The sequence below is a fragment of the Coregonus lavaretus genome, assembly GCF_964263955.1.
Source record: "Coregonus lavaretus genome assembly, contig: HAP1_SCAFFOLD_628, whole genome shotgun sequence".
NCBI classification, from domain to species: Eukaryota; Metazoa; Chordata; class Actinopteri; order Salmoniformes; family Salmonidae; genus Coregonus; species Coregonus lavaretus.
In genome coordinates this window covers 79780-86020 of record NW_028161614.1, presented here as the reverse complement: position 1 = coordinate 86020, position 6241 = coordinate 79780, and positions in this window count along the sequence as shown.

Sequence of the window (6241 nt, the reverse complement as noted above, 5' to 3'; positions counted from 1 at the left end):
ATCCACAGTGGACTTTTTTGAGTGTACTAACTTTGAGTTGCCACAATACAATTCTGTATACCTTAGTTATACTCACTATCCAGTGTATGGGTATAGGACTTGTTCATCAATAATCCAGTGAGTTTTTAAGGGAACATTTTGAAATAGCCATGTAAACAAATATGTGTCAAATGCCATTATTTTGTTATAATAAAGTGTATGGTGCCATGCTACTGTAGTGTATGAGGATAGTATGGGACTTGCTCTTCATTAATTTTGTGAGCATACTACAGTATTTGAAATGACTGTAATGACAAAGACTCTATTTTAAATACTGTAACACTTAGCATTTGTGAGCATTGTACTGCGTCTTCCCAGGGGCACATGCTTAAGTGCAGTGGTGGAAAAAGTACCCAATTGTCATACTTGAGTAAAAATATAGATACCTTAATAGAAAGTTACTCAAGTAAAAGTGAAAGTCACCCAGTAAAATACTACTTGAGTAAAAGTCTAAAAGTATTTGGTTCTAAATATACTTAAGTATCAAAAGTAAATGGAATTGGTAAAATATACTTAAGTACCAAAAGTAAAAGTAAAAGTATAAATCATTTCAAATTCCTTATATTAAGCAAAGCAAATAGCACCAGTTTCTTGTTTTTAAAATGTACGGATAGCCAGAGGTACACTCCAACACTCAGACATAATTTACAAACGATGCATTTGTGTTTAGTGAGTCTGCCAGATCAGAAGCAGTAGGGATGACCACGTGTTCTCTTGATAAGTGCGGGAATTGGACAATTTTCCTGTCCTGCTAAGCACTCAACATGTAACGAGTACTTTTGGATGTCAGGGAAAATGTATGGAGTAAAAAGTACATTATTTTCTTTAGGAATGTAGTGAAGTAAAAGTAAAAGTTGTCAAAAATATGAATAGTAAAGTAAAGTTCAGATACCCCCCCAAAAACCTACTTAAGTATTTTTACTTAAGTACTTTACACCACTGCTTTTGTGGCATAGGTCTCATTAGGCTCTTTTTTGCCATGGTTCGAGTCCCCGTTGCAGCTCTCCTTTTCTCCTGCTACATTGGTAGCAGTGATGGGATCACATCCAGTGGTCTTACATGATGTTGGGGAACATTCTCACTGCACCTGGGGCTAGGTGCGCATGGATACTTCTTAAGAGAGCGAATACTGTAACATGTACAGTGGGGGGAAAAAAGTATTTAGTCAGCAAACAATTGTGCAAGTTCTCCCACTTAAAAAGATGAGAGAGGCCTGTACTTTTCATCATAGGTACACGTCAACTATGACAGACAAAATGAGAAAAAAGAATCCAGAAAATCACATTGTAGGATTTTGAATGAATTTATTTGCAAATTATGGTGGAAAATAAGTATTTGGTCAATAACAAAAGTTTCTCAATACTTTGTTATATACCCTTTGTTGGCAATGACACAGGTCAAACGTTTTCTGTAAGTCTTCACAAGGTTTTCACACTCTGTTGCTGGTATTTTGGCCCATTCCTCCATGCAGATCTCCTCTAGAGCAGTGATGTTTTGGGGCTGTCGCTGGGCAACACAGACTTTCAACTCCCTCCAAAGATTTTCTATGGGGTTGAGATCTGGAGACTGGCTAGGCCACTCCAGGACCTTGAAATGCTTCTTAAGAAGCCACTCCTTCGTTGCCCGGGCGGTGTGTTTGGGATCATTGTCATGCTGAAAGACCCAGCCACGTTTCATCTTCAATGCCCTTGCTGATGGAAGGAGGTTTTCACTCAAAATCTCACGAGACATGGCCCCATTCATTCTTTCCTTTACACGGATCAGTCGTCCTGGTCCCTTTGCAGAAAAACAGCCCCAAAGCATGATGTTTCCACCCCCATGCTTCACAGTAGGTATGGTGTTCTTTGGATGCAACTCAGCATTCTTTGTCCTCCAAACACGACGAGTTGAGTTTTTACCAAAAAGTTCTATTTTGGTTTCATCTGACCATATGACATTCTCCCAATCCTCTTCTGGATCATCCAAATGCACTCTAGCAAACTTCAGACGGGCCTGGACATGTACTGGCTTAAGCAGGGGGACACGTCTGGCACTGCAGGATTTGAGTCCCTGGCGGCGTAGTGTGTTACTGATGGTAGGCTTTGTTACTTTGGTCCCAGTTCTCTGCAGGTCATTCACTAGGTCCCCCCGTGTGGTTCTGGGATTTTTGCTCACCGTTCTTGTGATCATTTTGACCCCACGGGGTGAGATCTTGCGTGGAGCCCCAGATCGAGGGAGATTATCAGTGGTCTTGTATGTCTTCCATTTCCTAATAATTGCTCCCACAGTTGATTTCTTCAAACCAAGCTGCTTACCTATTGCAGATTCAGTCTACCCAGCCTGGTGCAGGTCTACAATTTTGTTTCTGGTGTCCTTTGACAGCTCTTTGGTCTTGGCCATAGTGGAGTTTGGAGTGTGACTGTTTGAGGTTGTGGACAGGTGTCTTTTATACTGATAACAAGTTCAAACAGGTGCCATTAATACAGGTAACGAGTGGAGGACAGAGGAGCCTCTTAAAGAAGAAGTTACAGGTCTGTGAGAGCCAGAAATCTTGCTTGTTTGTAGGTGACCAAATACTTATTTTCCACCATAATTTGCAAATAAATTCATTAAAAATCCTACAATGTGATTTTCTGGATTTTTTTCTCTCAATTTGTCTGTCATAGTTGATGTGTACCTATGATGAAGATTACAGGCCTCTCTCATTTTTTTAAGTGGGAGAACATGCACAATTGGTGGCTGACTAAATACTTTTCCCCCCCACTGTATGTAAGCCCAGGGGCCTGGGCTTTTGTGGCACAGGTTTTTAGGCACTCAACTGCACCGTAGAAACCATGGTGCAAGTCCCCATTGCATCTCTCACTTGAACCATGACTAAAAAGATCCTAATGCGACCTTTGCCACAAAAGCCGCGGCTCCTGGGAAGAGGCAGTACAACGCTCACAAACGCTACTTGTTACAGTCATTTCAAATACAGTCTTTCAGTCATTACAGTCATTTCAACTACAGTAGTATGCTCACAAACGTATTGAAGACCAAGTCCCATACTATACTCACTACTCATACACTGCATTGCATCCTGGTCCTCTGTAGCTCAGCTGGTAGAGCACGGCGCTTGTAACGCCAAGGTAGTGGGTTCGATCCCCGGGACCACCCATACACAAAAATGTATGCACGCATGACTGTAAGTCGCTTTGGATAAAAGCGTCTGCTAAATGGCATATTATTATTATTATTATCTCACTTTCTCCCGCTACATGACCATTTAGTGGGGTTCAACCACAAGGCCTCACAAACGCCTTCCCTCTTCTGACAGAGCAACACACTTTAGGTCTCCCAGATCATAGGCAAACTTCTTATTAACCACTGCTCTAATAAAGTTAATCCTGCTGGGGTAGGTCATAGGCAGTGTATCAGATGGGGATCTGTGAAACTCACTCCTCGCCCCTTGCGCTGTTGAAGAAGGCCTTTTTCCATAACTTGATGGGTTGGAATGCTTCAAGAGGGCCGTTAAGTGTGTTTGAGTTCAAGTCTCGGTATGAACTGAATCAGGGGGAAGTGGTATTGGCTAAACTAGCAACATTATGTTCTTTACACTAGCTTGCCTAGGCAGTTGGGGTTTGAACCAATTATGTATGGTTTCAAATCCACCTGTACAGTTCATTGGATGGTATTTTTAGAAAGTAATAATTGCAGGGCCAATGTTAGTTAACACTATCAACGTTTCCCTTTACTGTGGCAATTGTGATCGAATCAAGGCAATATTAGCCATTTTCAATGCAACATACCAAAACAAAACAAACTATGGAAGAGATTTTGTTGTAGGCAGAACGCAAGGGATTAGGATTCTATTGTACAGGACTCAGCCCGTAATCTACACAGACAGGTGTGGCATAACCAGATCAAAAAGCAAGATCTGCATGTAGCCACATGTACACATTTTGTTCATATCCTTTGCTAGTTAGTGAGTTATTAGTCCAATTATAGATCATTTGTAGTCAGCAATAGCAAAGTGATTGTTTCCTACAAGAGCACCAAACTTGTACATTTCTAGACATCTTTGAAAAGCAAGTCAGGTAAAGAGCTTTTTTGTGTGTGTCTGTGTTGTATTTTGAGACAGGCTTGAATAGGCAGAGGGTAGCATCATTTGTCTAATTCCCTGGAATAATGGTATGGGAATAATAATGCATTTTATTTTGTAAAGTGGCTTCTTGCATCAAACATTTTCAGTCACCTTGTCTGAAGGACCAATGGCTAAACAGGTTACTGTCAAGCCCTGCATGTTTTTTTCAAAAGTCTCATGGAATGTAGACATTGAACGCGGGAAGAGGAAGGAGCGAGAGAAGTCGGAAGAAGGTTAGAGGAGTAGGTGGGATAAATCGTTGAAAAACAAACAAACTTTACTCGGTGTGGCGACGGTTCGGCACGGCTGTGCTGTGAATGGGTCAGAGATGGTAGGAGATAGTGATGGAGAAGAAAGTGAAGCAAGTATTGAACATTGCGGTACAAATAAAGGAGGGAGTAAGAAAGAGAAAAAGAAAGCGGGAGAGAAAGGGAGTAGGGGTTTGAAGGGGAGCGAGAGGTCTATGAAGGCAGAAAAGGAAGTTTGAGGAGCGCAACCTAGCTTCCAACGCTAGCGGAAGTTCGGATGTAGAAAGTGCCGCGGAAGGGCAAGATAAGACGCGAGGGGAACATGAAGGTGAGGAGGAGCATAAAGTGATTCTGAAGTTTAGGGAGGAAGGGGGAGTTGGGGCGATGAGTCCGATAAGGTTGACGGCTGTGATAAAATAGTTGATTGGGGAAGTTGTCAATGCTAAAGTGTCAAGAGATGGGAGCTTGTTGGTGTTCTGTAAGGACATGGCGCAGAGGGAAAAAGCTCTGAGTGAAGCGGATAGGGAAGTGTAAGGTGGAGTCGAGCAGCTGGACTGATCAAGCAGTGGAGTAAAGGGGTGATAACAGGAGTGCCTATGAGTGTTAGTACTAAAGAGGTAAGGGACAATTTGAGAGGAGGCGTTCTAGTGAATGTTCAAAGATTTTAAGCAACAAGGGGTGTAGTTAGGGTAGATAGCACTTATATTGTGTTACATTTCAAGGACCGGGTACTGCCTGTGGGGATCTATTTTCTTACAACTAGATGTGATGCCTAGCTTAGAAAGAATACATTAATGATTAAACATAATAGGTTTGTGCTGTACTGATATAGATTGTTTAACATAACAAGCTGTGATTAATGTGAGGAACCGTTAGGGGGTAGGCTGAGACAGGCTTGTGACTCACACACACAGCCTCTTTGTTAAACCGCTCAAGGACATGTATTCTGCTACAAAGAAGGACAAACTATGTCTGAGGTTGCTGACTCGAGACAAGTTGTAAAGATAACAACTAATGCCTGGCAACAGTGAAGCGCCAAGGGGCTGGGATCAGCCTGTGCGCCATCGATAGGTTGGGTAAGTTTAAACCACACCCAGCCTCTACTCTGACAGGCCCAGCAGGGAGCGGGAACTATCTCTGTCAGAGTATTTAAAGAAGAACTTATAACAATGGCTCAGTTCTCTGACTGCCCTGCGTGGTTTTTCAGTGGGCCCGTATATACGAACATCATATTTACCATTCAAGTGTTTGCATTAATTAAAATACTAGTCTATTTTAGAAGACGTGTATTGACCTCTTTTTGTTCCTATACCAGATTTGAATTGACACAACTTGACATGCCAAATAAAGTAACAATAGGATATATTAGTTATTATGTGAGGGCTAATGTACCGAAGCCTTTAAGATGTTATAAATGCCAGAGGTTTGGGCATGTGGCAACAGTCTGTAAAGAGAAAAAGAGGTGTGCCAGGTGTGGAGCATGAGTATGGGAAGTGTGGAGATGGTGTTCAACCAAAGTGCTGCAACTGTGGGGGTGCTCATAGTGTGGCATATAGTGGGTGTGAGGCTATGAAGAAGGCAGTGGAGGTGCAACAAGTGAGAGTGGAGAGAAGGGTGTCATATGCTGAGGCAGCGAGGGTGGTCCAGGAGAGAAGGGTGTCATATGCTGAGGCAGTGAGGTTGGTCCAGGTCCAGGGAGATATAGGTTCAAGGGAGAGATGGGTAGGAGCATCTAGACCGCGGATTACGGGGCAGGTGGGTGGCGATATGGTATACATAGAAAAGAGAAAGCTGGTGACGTTCATAGCAGGAGCTATCAATAGCACTGATAAAGTAGAGTCTAAAACAGAGA